Raw genomic sequence first — 18,896 nt, 5'->3', positions numbered from 1 at the left:
TTGTCCTGCAAGTAACCTAAAACCAGTCCTTCAATTACAAATCTACATACTAGTCTTTACAAGTTTTTAAAGAATGGGTCAGTGAATTGTACTGGAAATCATACTTATCAAGTACTGAAGTATTCGAGTAAGATAGTAAAAGTGGAGGATTACCCAAAGAAATGAACATATATCATTAACTAGTACTGGTGAACTGTGTTAAAACAAAGAAACAAAGACATCCCCCAAAACATAAGAGAAATATCATAAAACATTACTGAATATCTTCAGAATCTAAACCCCAAATTCTTATTTTCTAGTAAGATGTTTTCATATTTTCACCTCAGAAGTTCTCCACAGAAGTTTTCCAAACTATGTTCTCTCATTTTCTTATTGTGAAATTATTTTAATTAATTTAATAAGAAGAAATATAGAATAAGAATAGCCATCTTATATACTACTGTGAAAAATATCATTGCACTTTATTGATTCTACTCTTTCCATGAGCTACAAGCTCAGAATTCTGATAGAATTTTGATATGTCTTACACAGAATTTCTCTTTTAATATGATTACAATGATTACAAGTTTTTTGTCAATAATAACTATTTTCATTAGAAAAATTTTGGAAAATTTTAGTCAGTTATTAGGATTCAGGTGATGGAAATATAGATACTCAAGCTTCCTTCTGGGAAAAATAATTGTGGAAAAAATGTATATATTGCAATAGTGACAATATTTTATATCTGACAGATTAACTATATAATGTATATAGATTAAAAGATATTATATTAAAATCTGTAAACATTTCTTAACCTCTTAATCTTGAATTTCCCTGTTTGAAGACCTCATTGTGTAGTACAAAGGTGATATATGATTTTTCTAAATTCAAAGGGAGTAGTATAGGTACCATGGCAGGCTCAGCATCAATATTGTTCTGCTGGTACAAATATTACTGTTGCAGTAACTGTCCTTGCAGTTCTTGTCAAATAACCTGATTTTAATTTTGTGTATAATTTTATATTAAAAATGGCAACCTTCCTGACATGTATGAGTGTAATTTGTTTATGTCTCCTTTGTTATGTGAGTACTGTGTGTTGTTTCTGTTAATAAAAAGTAAGCAGCTGTAGACAGCAAGGTATGAAGCTATTGTTCTTGTGTTGTTTGCTGAAGGGAGAGGAAAATGGCTTTTTTTCTTTGGCAGTATATAATCATGTTTGTTCTAGGATACCTGTGCCTAAGGAGTGAAAGAGAGAAATATGTAGTTCCTGCAAACTTTGATAGATGCCAAGCAAAAGAGGGACTCTGCCTGCCTGAAAAAAAAGAAATGGACTCAAAGCTAGGTCTCTAGTGACCCAAAGTATTTTCTAGAGATTCATCAATGAAGTTTGTTTCAATTAAGAAAACTACTCAAAATTGCTGGAATGGAAGAAAAGATATAGTAGGCAGCAGTTTCTTTCTGAGTTTTTCAGTCTATTTCATGCTGCAGTTACAAGTATTCTTTAAATTTTAAAACATATTTAAATAACTCATAACTTCTATTTCAGTCCATTATATTTGTATTCAGATAAAAGCAAGCTTATTGAGATCTATGCAGCTTTGTATCTTCTTCTATATGCAGGAAAGTTCAGAGAACTGCACATAAAGGCTTTTGTGATTTACAGTCTTTTTAAACTTCATACAAGTCCTAAAGTTCAGTTGCTTATTGAAATCTTACAATCATAATTGCTACTGTTTAATGTTATTTTCCTAATTATTTGCCTTCACAATAATTAATCAAATATTTCAGTTATTTAAGAAAACTACAACTGTATCCCAGGACCTACAATACTATTAAAAGCCCACAGGCTTTGTGCAGACCTGACTGCATTGTCTCAGGGCTGGCCTGGGCTTTCCTTGGCATGAGCTGGATTTAGCTTGTTTGAAGAACAGGCTGCTAGCCAAGTGACCACTGTCTCACTTGCTTGAGCTCTGTGAATGCCTCCTGTGGTCAAATCTGACCAAACTGGGGAATGATGGCACTGCAAACCATCATCCTTTCTGTCAGGCGTCTTTTCAAATTTGTTTGTGAAATAGAAAGAAGGAAGCAAACTGTGATAAGGAAACAAATAATAGTCTCAGGTGTACAAATGCCAATTGAATTACCAAACTAAGCAACCAGAAAGACACTGGAAGGGTAAATGTAACACTGGAAAAAAGGAGTAGATAGTAGGACACTTTTGTATAATGACTTTAACTGTATCACTAATTTGGGGGTTTTCTTCACTAAGCAAATAAGTTTACCTATTAGACTGTTAAAGCATTGATTCAACTAACAGAAAGTTTGTGAAGATCTCTTATAGGGAATGTTGGGAGCATAGGCAGTTCTAGTTATGAGAGTAAGTGTAGACACTTCAATAGCATATAAAAGACAAAAAAAAAAAAAGGGCTCTGAGGTGATTAAAACACAGGTGTTGATGGCATGTCTGATCTTTTTGAGTCTCAATAAGTTTCTTTATATGCTTAAATGGAATCATAGAATGGTAGGTTTGGAAGGGACCTTTACAAATCATCTAGTTCAACCCCTGTGTAGATGCAGGTTCAGGTGCAGGTGCAGGTTCACTTAGATCAGGTCACATAGAAACATGTCCAGGTGGGTCTTGAGAAAAGGAGGTTCCATACCCTCCCTGGGCAGCCTGTGCCAGGGCTCTGTCAACATCACAGTGAAATCGTTTTTTCTTATGTTTCAATAGAACTTTTTGTGCTCCAGCTTCATCCCATTACCCCTTGTCCTGTTGCTAGCTACTATAGAAAAAAGGGGATGTCCCAACCTCCTGACACCCACTGTTTTGATATTTGTAAATATTAATGAGAACCCCTTTCAGTTTCCTTTTTTCTAGACTAAATGGCCTCAGTTCCCACAGCCTTTCCTTGTATGAAAGATGTTCCATTTCCCTGATCATCTTGGTGCCCCTGCACTGGACTCTCTCCAGAAGTTTTCTGTTGCTCTTGATCTGAGGAGCCCAGAAATGCACACAGGACTCCAGATGAGGCCTCACCAGGGCAGAGTAGAGGGGAAGAAGAACTTCCCTTGACCTGCTGGCCACACTCTTCTTGATGCATCCCAGGATGTCATTGGCCTTCTTGGCCACGAGGGCACATTGCTGGCTCTGTTTATTATCAATCAGGACGCCCAGGTCTCTCTCTACACAGCTGCTCTTCAGCAATTCGACCCCTAGCCTGTACTGCTCCATGAGGATGCTTCTCCCCAGATGCAGGACTCTGCATTTGCCCTTGAAGCTCCTCTCTACCCAATTCTCAATTCTGGGGGGATCAGCCAGTCCTCCCAGTTTGGTGTCAGTAGCGAACTTGCTGAGGGTACACTCTGTCTCCTCATCCAGGTTGTTGATGAAGATGTTGAACAAGACTGGCCCCAGAGCCGATCCTTGTGGAACTCCATTGGCCACAGGCCTCCAACTCGATTCTGTGCCATTGATCACCACTCTCTGGGCTCTGTCATTCAGCCAGCTCTTGATCCACTTCACTATCCACTCATCCAAGCCACACTGCCTGAGCTTTCTGATGAGGATGTTACGGGAGAGAGTGTCAAAAGCCTTGCTGAAGTCAAGGTAGATGACATCCACTGCTTTCCCCTCATCTAGCCAGCTGGTTATGCACACACAGAAGGATATGAGGGTGGTCATACAGGATTTCTCCTTGATGAATCCATGTTGACTCCTCCCGATAACCATCTTATCCTTCATATGTTTAGTGATATCATTCAGGATGAGTTGTTCCATCACCCTTCCAGGGATGGAGATGAGGCTGACCAGCCTGTAATTTCCTGGGTAACTTCCTGCCCTTCAAGACCCATCTGTTCACGTTCCTATGCAACCTGATCTAGGTGAACTTACTTTTGCAGTGTAGTTAGACTAGATAGTCTCTAGAGATCCTTTTTAACCCTTACCATTCTATGATTCTGTGCTTTCCTGAAATTAGAACTATTTCAACCGAAGGAAAATATTATGTAACAAGGCTGTGGGAAAGAATAATCATTATTTATAATGTTCTTCCTATAACTTCTATCAGATTAAGGGATTAATGATTATAATTTGGATCAAAGCTCTGTGAAACACTGGCAGAAAACCAGGAAAATGAAAAAAATTACCTACTTTATTTTTTCTTTCTTTAAAAGTTGACCAAAGATTCTCAAAGAAGATCTCAAAGCCATTTTGGAGGAATTTTGTTCTTTTTAAAATATATCTTTATTTTTCAAGCATCATATGTTATTTTTCTTTAAAGAGAGATTCTACTGCATACTGAAATCATTATACGAAAGCTATTTAAAAAATCAAACAAATAAACTATCAAGCAGTTTTCAACAAAATGTTTCAGATAAATCAGGCACTTAGTTTTCAAATAGTTTTTCCAATGTCATGAGGTACAGGCTAAATCATGTTAGATACCAGGATGTTTATGAATTTCTGAGGAACATTAATTTCCATCACTGTGATAATAGTCATTAAATGTATGGTCTTTCATAGAATCACATATTTGGAATTACTGTAAGTAAAAGAGTAGAGTTAGATAATGACATAAAGCATTGTGATAAAAATTACAATATAATGAGAATACAACTTCATCCAAGTATTTAACCCATTGTTTATAACTTTACTATTAGTTTGGTTGAGCTTTTGTTTTTTTCAAATAGCAGCACCATTGTCTATACTACTTAGTTATGTATTTTTCATAAGGAGTCATGACATTGTTTATAAATTTTAAAAGTAAAAATATTTTATTTGCTTGATTATTGATTTATTTTTTATTTTCTTCTGCCTTCTGAATTATTCAACTTCATTATCTGTAGTGGTACGTCTTTGTCATATCTTCAAACTCTTTTGTGAGAACTGGAAATACATTTTTCATGTGTTTGGTTTGCTTCAAGCACTGTACTCAGTGGAAAATATCAAATATTACATTCACGAAAAAATGGAAAGAATCAGCAACAGTGAGGGGAGAATCTTGACAGTGGATTCTCTTCTTCTTTTATATCAGTTAAATGACTGAATTGAAAAAGAAGGAACATATTATTTCTGGCTGACATGGCCTCACTAAAACTTATGCCCTCAAAAAAACAGACAAGACACTTCAGCAACATGAGCAGGAAATTTCTCTAGGCTTAAGAATACTGTTAAGAAGACCCTGGCTAATGCTAGAGTATTGCAGAGCAGATGTAGTTAACGTGGACTCCAAAAGCATTGTAGCTGCTGCAATACAGGTTATTTACCTTCTGGAGAGGCAAAGTAAAGCAACACACAGGATGGAGTGCACTGCTGCAGCTACTCTGTATGTTGTACCCAAACAACCTGCTTAAACTAGGTCAGGATTCATTACATTAGACTGTAACTGGAAACATGTTTCTGCTATATTGTCTAATCCCCACATGGGGAAAAAATAAAAAGGTGTAAAGGCAAAATGCTTTGGATATGCCTCAGAAATATCATCCAGTATATATCAGAGATTCAGAGCATACAAGTGGAAAAACTTTTATGTAATATAATGAATATAATGGCATATAGTTGAAAGAAGTTTTGGGAGTTGGCTTCTTTCTGAAATAGGATGAAGGAAAAAAAGTTTTAAAAAATTCTATCAATGTTTAAACAAAAATGGATTATATTTTCTTTCACATTTTGAAAGGGTTCCTCAGACCTTTGAGCTGCCACCAACTTCTCGCAGACACTGTTTTATGCCAATCTAGAGACTTGTTTCTCAAGACAAGGGACAGTTTACGTGAAGGTACATAAATAAATCTGTATACCGGTCTTCATGGTTTGAAAACTATTCCCAGACACACATTTTCCTACTCTCTTGACCCAGAATGTCTTCTGATGCCCAGAAGTGACTCCAGATTCTCCTGTTTCAGAAAATCCTATCTGAGATGCTGCCTGAATTTCATGTTTCTGTTGCAACCTATTAAATATGCATAATAATTAGAAAATAGATAGATAGACCTTACCTGTGTTCAAAACTCATGATTAATGTCTTAGAATCATTAAAAAAAATAGGAAAAAACTAAAACATTTTTAATTCCTTTCATTCACTTTTTGGTTTTTAAACCTTGAGATGATGCAGTCATCAATATGGCAGTTATATGTTGTTGATATTTTCTAACTCTAAAACACACAATACATTTTTCACAAGCTTTATTGACATAGTACTGAAGTATTATGATATCTACAATATTCTGTACAATATGCCATGGTTTGATTAATTGCTCGGTATAATATGAGGTAAATATTATGAAAATTTTTATACACAACTGCCTCCTAAGATATCTAGTAGCAAATGTGTCTTTATTGCTAAGAGAGTGCTAGTGTTTGCTAAGAGTACCTTATATTTTCTTGGGATAACTTTGCCATTGTCATCTAGGACAACATAATATGCTTTATACAGCTTGTACAAAAAGATCCTAATAAAATTATTTAATAGGTTTCATTTTACCAGATTCAGTTACTATAAATTCACAAGTTTTAATTTTTTTTAATTATCTCAGTGCAATTATATAGAAAATAGAAGAATTAAGAAAATCTCCAGTTAGAATCACCTAATTTTGTTTTCCATTGTTTGTTATTTCCATAATTTTCATTATTAATTAACCTTTAAACTCAATGTAAAAGTAATTTCATGCAATATGAAACTAATTTCTCTGTATGTTGATTACTAAAGAGTCTGGGATTTTTCTTCAACTTAAATTTTATAGATTAACACAAAATTTCTTTGATTCTTTAATACAAAATGAACTTTACTAATAAAAAAAGTATTTCCACTCTTTTTCTGTATGTGTTTTATGCCAGAAAAAAAATGTGAGTGAATGTTAGTGCAAACAAGCATATTTGTTTAGTTTTCAGTTCATATTGATTGAGCAAAAATGCAGTTGCAAATTGCACCTATTAAAAGGAAGATCGACCTTCAACATTACATAAAAAAGTATCCAATGAATGGCGAAACTGCAAATCAAGGCATTATCTGCAAAATGCTTCAATCTCTCATTTTCACCTTAAACTTTATCATCTCTTGCACAATATTGGAATTTTCCTTCAAGTAATAACCACAGAAAATTGGAATTACATTTTCAGCACAGGCATAGCAAAAGTATAGTGAAAAAGTTGTTTAAAATATCAACGTCTTTTTCAAACTATAAAGAATTGTCCTTAGAATCGACCCTGTAATGTGAACTGTTTCTTATTTTCCAGAGGAAATGGTCCTATATTCCACAGATAGTCCAAATACTGAATTTGTGCTAAATAGCTTTAAGGATGAGAAGAAGTAGAGCATGAGTTCAAGCAAATCATTAATCCAGCCATATCTTTATGTGAAGTACTCTAAGAAGAAAGTGTAGTGCCTAACAAAGGATAGAACATCAGTGTTTGAGTATGTTGCCTTTCAAATCAAGATACAAATGATTATCCAAAGTCAAAAAGCGAGTTAAGGAGATTAAGAATCATCAAAAAAACACCCAAAAAACAAAAACATGAAAGATCACAGAATTTGCTCTTTTTTTTTTTTCCTTGTTCGTCCATTGGGAAAGGAATTCGAGCTGTATTCTTTCCAAAATTCAAGTTTGAAAAGAAACATTTATTGCTTGTACATGTTAAACCATTAGCAATTACCAAGCCTCACTGTCCCTGCCCAGCCATCCCAGGGTTTCTCTCAACCTTGCCTGTGGTCTAGGATCCCATTTCAGACCAGTTCAAGGCTGTTAGTTCCTGCTTGAGTGATGACATAGGAATGCCTGACTCCATTCTGTGCCTCAATTGATGTCTGCATTTCCTGGATGAACCTCAAAGGAGACCTCTTACCTTGCTTTTACCTGATGGTCACTGGACTTTTGACCAGTGTGCTTCTCTGCTCACAGCTCTGAGCTCTCCTTGTCTGTGGCCCCTGTCTCTTCCCAGCTCCTCAGAGGAGCAGCTCAGTTCACGCTGTTCCTGACGCTGTGTCTGTAAACATAGGCTTACCTGCAAATCCAGGGTGTGTTCTTACTCCTCCACTTCTTACAGCTCTCCTTTAGTTTTATGCTTACTTTCTATCAGTTCAATTCCCTGAACTAGTGTAGTAGAGGTCAGGTTAATGGCATGGTTGACAGGATCATGCTTTGGAAATGTGAGGAAGAAGCAGAACCAGAATTCTGGAAGACTTCAACATCAATGTCAGCTAACCGTTGATGTTATAACTCACTCCTAGGCCTGGTTTATGAAAGTTTCTTTCACATTATTGCTTTCTTCCTCAGAAATTAGGGATAATGACTTATCCAATGATTACTAAAACGAATAGGTATGTACACATCTTAAAAACAAACAAATAAAAACACCACCACCACCAAAAAAACTCCAATCCTACTGCCCCAAACTGAAACGTTGAATATATTTCTAATAACTATTTTTCCTTCAACATAGCATTATGTAACTCTGTAAGAAGTAGTATGGTTCAAACAGTATGGATATACTACAGACTACACTTAAAATCACACATAAAAATAGACACAGTTTGAAAATATGGGTAAAAACACTTCAGTCTCTACATTGTCCTTGTTCATAGCAAGTTCTAGAGATACAGAATCCCTGCTGAAGGCTAAAAAAAACAAGTGACTTGCTTAGTGTTTATATGCTGCCCTCTGTTCATAGTCCATCGTCTGCTCTTTACAGTGAGATGTTCAGTGTATTTCCAGGCCCACTTCAACTATTTTGGGCTGGTTTTATTGATGTCAGATATTGTGTATGCTTACAAAGATCTTTCAGAGCAATGGTGCAGAGTTCTGGAGCTTTCAAATTAAAAATAAAAAAAAGAAAGAAAAAGGAGGAAGAGAGCACCGTAACAATTCCTAATTATTTTATTATACTTTCTAATTGTTACCAGATATGTGGAAAATCACTAAAGACTTCCGTATTGGTGGAGATCTTTCTCTTCCTCAGAACTTTATATTTAATATAGTTCATTTGAAAAAGAATAATAATGTGACAAAACCAGGCATTGCCAAGAATTTTTTTCTGCTTGTATTCACATTTCTTCAGATAACTGTGATTCTGTGGTGAAGTAAGTTGCACTGCCAAGCTTAAAACCATAAGACAGATAAAATAAGACATATAGAAAGGGCATGGGAACTAGCTGATATAGTATTGACTATTATACCTGAATTTTATATTTGGCTCCAGTTTCCTTTACTCTGAAGTACAATGTTTAGCTGAAATGTTCCTTGGCACCAAAGGCAATCTTTATTGTTCATTGTTTATATGACCACCTACCATAGTGAGGTGTTGGCTCTTAGGCAGCCCACAACACAATAAAAATGATAAAACTAATTTAGCACTGTTTCTAACTCAGTGTGTGTAGACAGAAATGGAATGTTCTTCAGGTTTAATTATGAACATTAGGAAGCAATAAACTTTACTTCTTTAAATAACAAGAGCCTAACAGACTCTTGACTAGGCAGAAACATAATTTTTTTTCTTGGATGTATATTTTTTTTTTCAATGTCCTTACACATAAGCATTTGTGTCACAAATAATGAAGAATTATGTAATAGTTATTTATCATGCCTACTAGTACATGGCTTTGTAATATCAAGGCTATATCTTTTGACTAGGTATATAGGATGGTGAATCAGACAGCAGAGGCACATTCCAACATACATTTCTAACCATCCCTAATGCTTCAGGTCTGCTATGGGTGTTGCACATTTTAATTAGTTGCAAGGCACTTTACTGTAGGGACATAGTGTGGAAGCCAAGGATTAAAATCTCTATAGAGGCATTTGGCTCCATTTTCTATTGGCTGTTTGGAAGTATTGCTTCTAACAACCATTTCATCAGAGGAAAAAGCTTTTCTGATTAAGCAATTGCAGCACTGGATTTAAACAGTTTCCAGAGCTAAGGTATTTTCATCTCACAGAGAGGAAAACACAAAGGGTCAAATTACTCTGTACTCTTATGCTCCCCTTCACCCCTTAAATGTGCAATGGTAGAGGTTACAGATCAGGATTTACCTCTATCAAAGCACAAAGTGTGACATAAGGATGAAGATGTCCCCATAAAATCATATTTTGACCTCATTGTTGCAGGTGGCATTTATTTTTATCTTAGATCATAATTTCTGTATCACAGTAGAGTCCATGGCATTCTACAAACACATCCTAATCCCATGAATTACTTTTAACTTCACATTCATATTGCTTTGTCCAATCCAATTTTTTTTCACTCAGTTCTCTGACCTAGAATAAGCTACTTCACGACCTTAGCTCATTCATCTTTTCTGCTCCCCTTCTCCTTTATTTTCACTTTTTTTCTAGAATGACAGATAATCTAAAGTTCTGCAAATACTAATATAATCAAAATTCTTAGTATCTGGATTTAATATTTGGAAGGGTAGGTACTAAAGACCCATTCCCTTTATTTAAGGGAGATTTTTGTGCTAAGTATCTCTGCATGTAATCTGAGAGTCCTAGGGTGTGGGGTGAAGGAAGCATAAATAAAAAGACCTGCTATTCACAGTCCCATTGCAGTAGGCTTTTGACACCTTCTTAAAGGCATAAGGTCAGAACCTAAGGGTGTGGAGTGCTTCTTAAGTGCTCCTCTTATAATAAAAGGGCATTTCAAGTCTCTAATATCTTTCAGAAGGCAGTGGTACTTTTAAGGTTTGTTTCAATAATGCACTGAAACTGAAAAAGTCTATCCTGAAATTTTATCTCTTTGTGCTTCTTCTCCATAGTCCCACAAACCACATATTTCTTTGTGTATGTCTTACACGGTTCCAAGGTGTTCCTTCAGTGTAACTTATATGTCTCTGAAAGTAGCTACCATGTATTTTGGATACAAAACAATACCACAACCCATGGAGAAACCATTTCTACTTCTCTGCTCTCTCCTTTTTGTCATTAGAAACTTTCATTAAGATGACCTGAAGAATAACCCTAAATGAAACTATCATATTATAAAAAAAATTATCGTTAATCAATTTCTTACTGTGATACAGAATGGGTAGGATGGAACACAGAGAATAGAGAACTGCATCTCTCAGAGGCAGGACTGGCTTAAAATCTTTATGGAACTGATTTCAGCTTGAAAGTTCAGTTTTGTAGAGGGAGGCAGACAAAAAAGTTAGAAAAACAAATTTTACAGTACCATGAATTTATGGTATGCAATAGAACTGGTTTTCCTCCTGTGTTTATCTCTAACATCTTTTACTTTTTATCTTAAAATATATTAGCATAGTAATTTTCAATGGAGAACTCTGTGAACATTGTTTATGCCTCAGCAAGTAAATAACATTGGTTTATAGCTCTATGAATGAAAATAGGAAAGTCTTTGCAATTATGTATTTCATCTGCTAAAGTAGTGCTGTGATTTGAATTTAGAAAGGAATCTTCAGAAAAATAAGAACACTTTCCCATGTGGGCAAATTAACACACAGAAATACCCTTTTCCAAATATTATAGAGAAACAAACTCTTAGATATAGAAAGACCATTTTAGTTTTCTCAAGGCATTTAAAAATATACTCTCAGGAAATATATTCTAGTTTGAGCCTGCACTATTTAAAATTACATAAGGTACAGACTTCATAGTAAATCTGGGCAAAGAAAATAATTTGATGAAGTATCAAATTATGTACTACTGACAAAATACATATTGAGAAACAGAATTAGTACTGTGGTGTATGGAATAGCAACAAAGATATGAAAGACTATCTGTCCTTAGCAAACATACCTATGGCCAATAAAGGAAGAAATTCTATTGACTAACATATGGCTGCCACTATTCTTTACCCATATCATCTCTCCTTTCATCAGCTTCTTCTTAAGTAGAGAGTACTGAGATTGCACTTTGACAACAGATCGTATATTATCAGTTAACAGATGTCATTGGATTACCTCAGAATCTTGTTCCCCTCTGTTCAAAACATTATTCCTGAAATTTTGCTAACACCTATAGCTTATTGAGTTTCAATATACTGGATTCCTTGGAGAAAGGTAGAATTGTTGGTGGTTATATAAAATATAACTGAAACTGTTCCCTGGATGAAGCCATTTACTTTGAGTACACCTGCTGTATTACTTTTATAGAAATACGTGCTTTCTCATGTGATACGATTCAGAAAAATGGCATAAATCATCACAGCATTCTATAGTTTTGCTGTAACTTTGATGTATACAGATCTAACTATTATTTCTTTGAGGGTGTGGTTGCTTTTCCCTATGATGAATGAATTGTTTTTTGTTTCTTATTCTATTTCTTTTATAAAACCTGTGGAGATCCATAAAGAGGAAATTTTTAGATGACACTAGATGTAACTTCAAATCAAATCCATGGATCATTTACACCAAAACAGCAAGATATATTGTACTGTGTATCACAACACTGAAGCTATTGTAAATGAAAAAAAAAACACCTGTCATCATTGTACTACTAGAGATCTGGCCTTCCATTGTATTAGTTGTATAGATAAACCCTCTTGCACTGGGCTGAATATTTCCTTTTAACATTTGTATGATGATCAGTAGGCCATTTCCAGGTTCATTTTATTTGAATAAAGGTACCATCACTTATCTCATCCAGTGTCAGAATTGCATGTACTGTGACAATTTTAATTTGAATGCATATTTTTCACTTCTTTTTTTACTGCCCATTCTTTGCTGGCTTTGCAATCCAAGTTGGTGATGAAATTTCTCCTCCTTTCTCCTGTCATAGTTTTCTCTTTTGTAGAGATTCCATTCCTCTACATGGTCAAATTTATCCTGTTGATATGAAAACTAATCCTAGAAGATTAACTCCTTCAGTTCTTGCATCTGCAGATACACAAAGCCTGCAAGTTTTTGCTTGTCACTGATCTCCAAGCTTTTGGGTTTTTTTGGCTATGTGAAAAGGGCAATATTGGTATTTTTATTCTGGACAGGTATAGTTCACAGTCACAGAACATTAAAACAGATGATTTCACTTGTCATTTTTTGAAAAAAAATGACTATTTGACAGTAGCTTTTATTTTGAGATGCAGCACAAGCTCTTTTACAATTGTACTGTGCATCTAAATTATTGAGCTTCATGTAGCTTTTACAGTTCTTTTCACATGTAGTCAGGCAGCAGTGTAATTAAACCATACATCTCTAGAATAAGACATATAATTGTCATTTAGATTAGATTCAAATTTTTAAGCCTTAGGTTTGGTTGTTCCGGTATTTTGATGTTTAGTTGTTTTTTTTTTTTTTTTTAATGTGAAGTTCCTAACTTAGTTTTATTTCTTTAACCTGAGATAAGCTTTCTTTTTTTCAGACCCTTGCAAAATCACAGTAAGTCTTTCCTTTCTCTGTGCATTACCTTGATATTATGTCAGCAGCACTTTCAAGATGTTTGCCCTATGTGAATTCACTCATGTGGTAAGTGGACAGAGTCGTCTCTCTATAAGTTTCAGACCACTCATTCCACCTGCAAGGTAAACCATGAGCAGGTTGCTAAACAGAAGAAAGTGACGCAGATTTAGTTCTGTAAAGAGATTGGATAAATCAATGAAGAGATGTTATGTGTGTATGAAAGCATGGGATGGACTTCACTGTGGTTTTGTCTTCTGCTATTTTACAAATATGATCTTTCCTCACCCTACTTCCATCTGCTCCTATATTATAATGTATTAGTTGAACTTCATTATTAATATCCCTAATTTTTTATATTTATCAAACCTTGTGCTCTCCCTACCTAACCTATGTTCTTATTCTCTCACTTCAAAATGACATAGACATTTTCTACTTGTGCCTTTGCTGAGGATACTCAGTTTGGTTGCTAGGCGTCAGTGGACAATTAAGACGTAAATCTTCCCTTTGTTTTACTATATTCCCCTTTTTGGTTTTCATCATGCAATTGTGGGATGAAAAAAAAGACATGAAGTGTTTTACTGAAAAATCTCTTTTATTCTTCTGAGTACTTGAATTCCATTCCCTATTTCTCTCATATGGAACATGAATTTCTTCACTGTTGCACATTTAGCACTTCTAATTCTATTCCCAGATGTCCAGATGTTATTAATTAGATCTGGAAAATATTATCAAAAACTATCTCTGAGTATTAGTTGGAATTTAAATATGAATGAAGAACCCTATTTGACCTGGCTGAGGCAAAGTATTCCAGTAATTTGGTAAGGCCGTCTTACAACTGTACATAAGTCTCCCTCTGGTAACTGACTTTATGCTAGTTATTTGAGTGAGAGCTTTTTAATGCCACATGAAACTTTTGAAATTATAAATTCTTTATTTTTTTCAGTAAAGAATTAAGGCATCATTACACTTCATTGAAAAATCCGGGTAAAAGTGGATTTGTGGACACTATCACAAAGCTATATGAAAGGTGTAATTTGTCCAGTTTAGACCTAAATATTAAAAATAGAATTTTTAAGTGAAAATCTGAGAAAAAGAACATAACTTTCACTTTTATTCTAATGTTAACAGACACAAAGCTATAAACTGATTTTTGTGAGATAAGTAATTCCAAGGCTTTGAGATCACTCTTATCACATAAGCACAGTACTTATCATCTTATTTACAGTAATATAATAAATATATATAATATATATTATACATATACAATAAATCTAGGTAATGAGCATGCAGAGACAGACACAGGCAATGTAGTACAACCAACAGAGTTGACTCAAAGCCACCCTTCCTTTGCTACCTACTTCCTTGTATGCTGCTTCCACCCATGTGATCACCCAGGGCCCAATTGATTAACTTGCAGCACCTGTTTCTGATAATTGGAAGTAGCTTGTCAGCTGCATTAATTTGTCCCTGCCATCTTTATTCAAGCTGGCTGGTCCAAGACACATGTGTGTCTACACAAGATTGTTAATCTTTATTTTCTTTTCTTCCAAGGACAACCTACTGGCTGTAATCCTTTAGGGACTGAAGTGTGACAGCATAAACTGCACTGCCTATAGATGAACTTTCAGTAGTTTAATGGAAGGGAGTGTGATGGGGAAGTTTTGGAACTGTAGAATAATTTAAGGTAGGTCCTGTTTCATGATTTGTAAGGTTTTGCTAACAAAATATAGAGGAGTCATTTATGATACAAAATCCAATATATATATATGTAAAATGAAAACTGTGATATGTACATATCTAGTCAGTCATTGAGAGAAATAGTGTTATTTCTTAATGTAGATGAACTGTGGCAGCTAATTTGGTGAATTCATCTCCCTGGTGTCTAAAGCACAAAGTGGGCATTCTCTAACCTTGATTTTGCAAACCTTACCAGATATGCCATGGATGTATGTCCTTGCTCTTTTTTCTTTTTTTTTTTTTCTGCCCTAACTCAGAATGGCTCAACAGACACATCATGATACCTTTTATTGTCTTCATATTCTATGAGTTCTGTGAGTACTCAAATGTCCATGATTAAAAAAAAAGTAAAAATGTTATTAATAGCTCTGATAATTAGTACCAGGATAAATTTCTTGTAAGTGACACCTTCTGGATGTCACTTCTGATATTTTAGACAGTGATGTGAGAGCAAGAATCTTTGCTGGCGTATAGTTGTTTCTATCCATTTTACAATCTAGACTAATATACTAGCAATGCAACAGAAGCACTATTCGTTTGAGGATTTGGTTCATTTGATTAATGTTAAAATATATGATTTGAAATAGAAATATTTTAATCTAGCCAGTGATCAAAAGAAACTCCCTTAAAACACACAGTGAAATGAAAATGGTATCTTTTTCATTCCATGGCATAATACATTATTACATTATGACTTATTACAAGTCATTTCAATTCTTCAGTGTAAAGTTGGTCTCCTGTTTAACAGCTCGTTATCTGTACTTCAAGCCTGCACATTTTTAATATCCTTTTTGGTCTATCAGAGTTAGAATCTTGCCCTGCTCTTTTCTTAATATTCTCCAATTGTCCTTTTTGCCTGTATGAGCATTAAGTCTTAATCACATAGTGTCAAAGATTACCGTGGCTATATTTAGACTTTTATACTTAAAATATCAATAACTGACAAATATGTACATTGCAATTTCTTTGTGTAGTGGTTTAACCCTGGCTGAGTGCCAGGTACTCACCAAATCATCCTATCACTCCCCCTTTTCAAATGGACAGGGGAGAAAGAAATATAACACAGGGCTCCCAAGTTGAGATAAGGACAGGGAGATCACTCAGCAGTTATCATCACGGGCAAAACAGACTCAACTTGGGGATAAATGGTTTTGATTTATTAACAAACAAGATAGAATATGAAAATGAGAAATAAAAACCAAATCTTAAAACATGTCCCCCCTCCTTCCCAAATTTCTACTTCCTCCCCTCAGTGGTGCAGGGGATGGGGAATAGGGGTTCTGATCAGCTGGACTTTGCTGTTGCTTCTTCTCAGGGGGATGTCTACTCACACTTCCCACTGCTACAGTGTGGGGTCTTTCTTTTGGGCTACAGTTCTTCACAAGCTGCCCTAATGTGGGACTCATCCAAGGGGAAACAGTCCTTCAGGAACAGACTGCTCCAGTGTGGGTCACCCATGGGGTCACCAGTCTTGCCAGCAAACCTGCTCTGGCATGGGCTTTTCTCTTCATGGATTCCCAGGTCCTGACAGCAACTTGCTCCAGTGTGGGCTTTCCACAGATTCACAGCGTCCTTCAGGCATTCACCTGCTCTGGTGTGGGGTCCTCCATGGGCTGACAGTGGATCTCTCCACCAACATGGCTGTTATGGGCTGCAGAGAGACAGCCTACCTCACCATGGACTTTACCACAGGTCATAGGGGAATCCGTCTTCCAGTGTCTGGGCACCTCCCCACCCTCCATCTCCACCGACCTTGGTGTCTGCAAAGATGTTTTTCTCATATTCTCACTCCCCGTTGCTGCTTCAGTTTTGCATCTGTGCAGCAGCTTCTTCCCCTTCTGAAATATGTTATTCACAGGGGCTTTACCTCAATCACTAATTTTCTCAGCCTTGGTCAGTTGTGGGTCCATCTTAGAATTGACTGGCACTGGACCTATTAGATAGAGGGAAAGCTTCTAATGGATCTTTGCTTAAAGAAGCCACATCTGTAGCCCCCAGATACCAAAACCTGGCCACACAAACTCATTGTTATGTGTGCATTTCTGTGTATATATAAAATAATTAAAATATATACAACTGTGTATATACATGTGTCCCATGCTAAAAGAATCTTATTTTATCTGGTTCACAAGTCATAACTCACTGCTTTGATATTTCAACTGCATTATGCAAGTCATTTCAGACATGATATTTACTAATATTTCAAAAGGATAAATAGTAAAGATATGATGTCTTCATACATTATCACTTTACTTCTTAGGTCTTTAGACCTCTACTTTTTATGTCTTTAAATAAAATTAATTTTTTCTACATAGTTCAACTACAAGTATTATACATAGAATCGTACAACCAGTATTTAAGTTGGAAGGGACTTGTGGAGGTCTTCTAATCTAGTCCCCATTCAGAGTAGCTCTTATTAGGTTGGTTGCTCAGAGATTTGTCCAAAGATGTTTATTTCAGAACTTGTCTTTGAGTATTTAACAACTCTTTTGATTAAAAAATATGCCAACTAACCAATAAAGAAATAAACAAACAAACAAACAAACAAAGCATCAAACCACCTTACTATCTAGCCAGCATATTCTAAGAACAGATTATCCCAGGAGAAGAGGACTGTGCACCTTTGAGAGGAATGTATCACTGTCTCATCTACATTGTGTGATTACATATCTGTAGATAGTCTCCCCTCAGCCTTCTCCAAGTTTAACAGACACCATTATCTCGTATTCTCCTTATAAATCCAATGTTTCAGAACTTTCAGATATTGGTGGCCTTTGATGGATCTGCTCTTGAGTACCATTATCTTTCTTACACTGAGGAGATTAAAACTAGAAGTAACATTCCAGATGCAGTCTTAGAAGTAGCGAATCGAGGGGAAAATCCACTTACTTAATTCTGCTGACTACACTTAATATACAACTTGGGATGTGTTTGGCCTCCCTCGCTGTGAGGGCACACTGGTGGCTCATTTTCAACTTAGTGTCCACCTGGATCCCAGATTTCTTTCAGCAGAGTTGATTCCTAGAAAACTGGCCCCCAGCCTATACTATAACCTGGGGTTATTCCATCTCTAATGAAGAACTTTGCATGTGCTTTTATTTAATTTCAAGAAGATCCTGTCAGCACATGGCTCCAGTCCATTCAGATCCCTCCAAAGAATAGCCCTTCCCTCCAGCAAATTGATTTATTCTCTCAATCTAGTACTGTCCAAAGAGAATGTACTTTGTTCCATGCAGCAATCATTCAATCACAGAGTACAAGATTGTAGGTGGGATGTAAGTCAAGCTTGTGCTCAAACATGGGTTGAGTTCTCTGGTCAAAAGCAATATAGACATTACTTCATTTACATTCTATGAATAATATAAATTCAGGAAAGAAAGACTCACCCTCCATGATTAAAAAACTATCAAACTGTATTAGCTAAAATTTTTGTAAATTTGATATTTCACTGTTTTAGCTGAACAGAAATATTTTAAGAAGCTCAGGTATTGTTGAAATGAGAATATATTTTAGAGTGTTTCTCTGCAGTATAAAAAAAACCCTTCAAGAATTGGTCCTACCTAAAAACACACTCCCTGATATGAAGCCTATAACTTGAATTAATTATTTGGTCAGTTACACTTTAATATATCAAGTGGGATTAAATTAAAATATTGAAGGGTTTGCATTTTTTTCAGAGGAAGGGAGAGACTGACTGTTTTATTGTACTAAGATATGAAACCAAAACTTTTAGGCTCCTGTTTTCTCATTCCTTTTGTCTTTGAGAGATATGAGGGCACTCATAAGACTTAATGGTTCCAATCAGCTCACCTGGGGCATTTGTCCACACCCTCAGCCCACAGG

Source organism: Colius striatus, chromosome 3, assembly GCF_028858725.1.
Source record: "Colius striatus isolate bColStr4 chromosome 3, bColStr4.1.hap1, whole genome shotgun sequence".
NCBI classification, from domain to species: Eukaryota; Metazoa; Chordata; class Aves; order Coliiformes; family Coliidae; genus Colius; species Colius striatus.
This window is presented reverse-complemented; position numbering follows the sequence as displayed.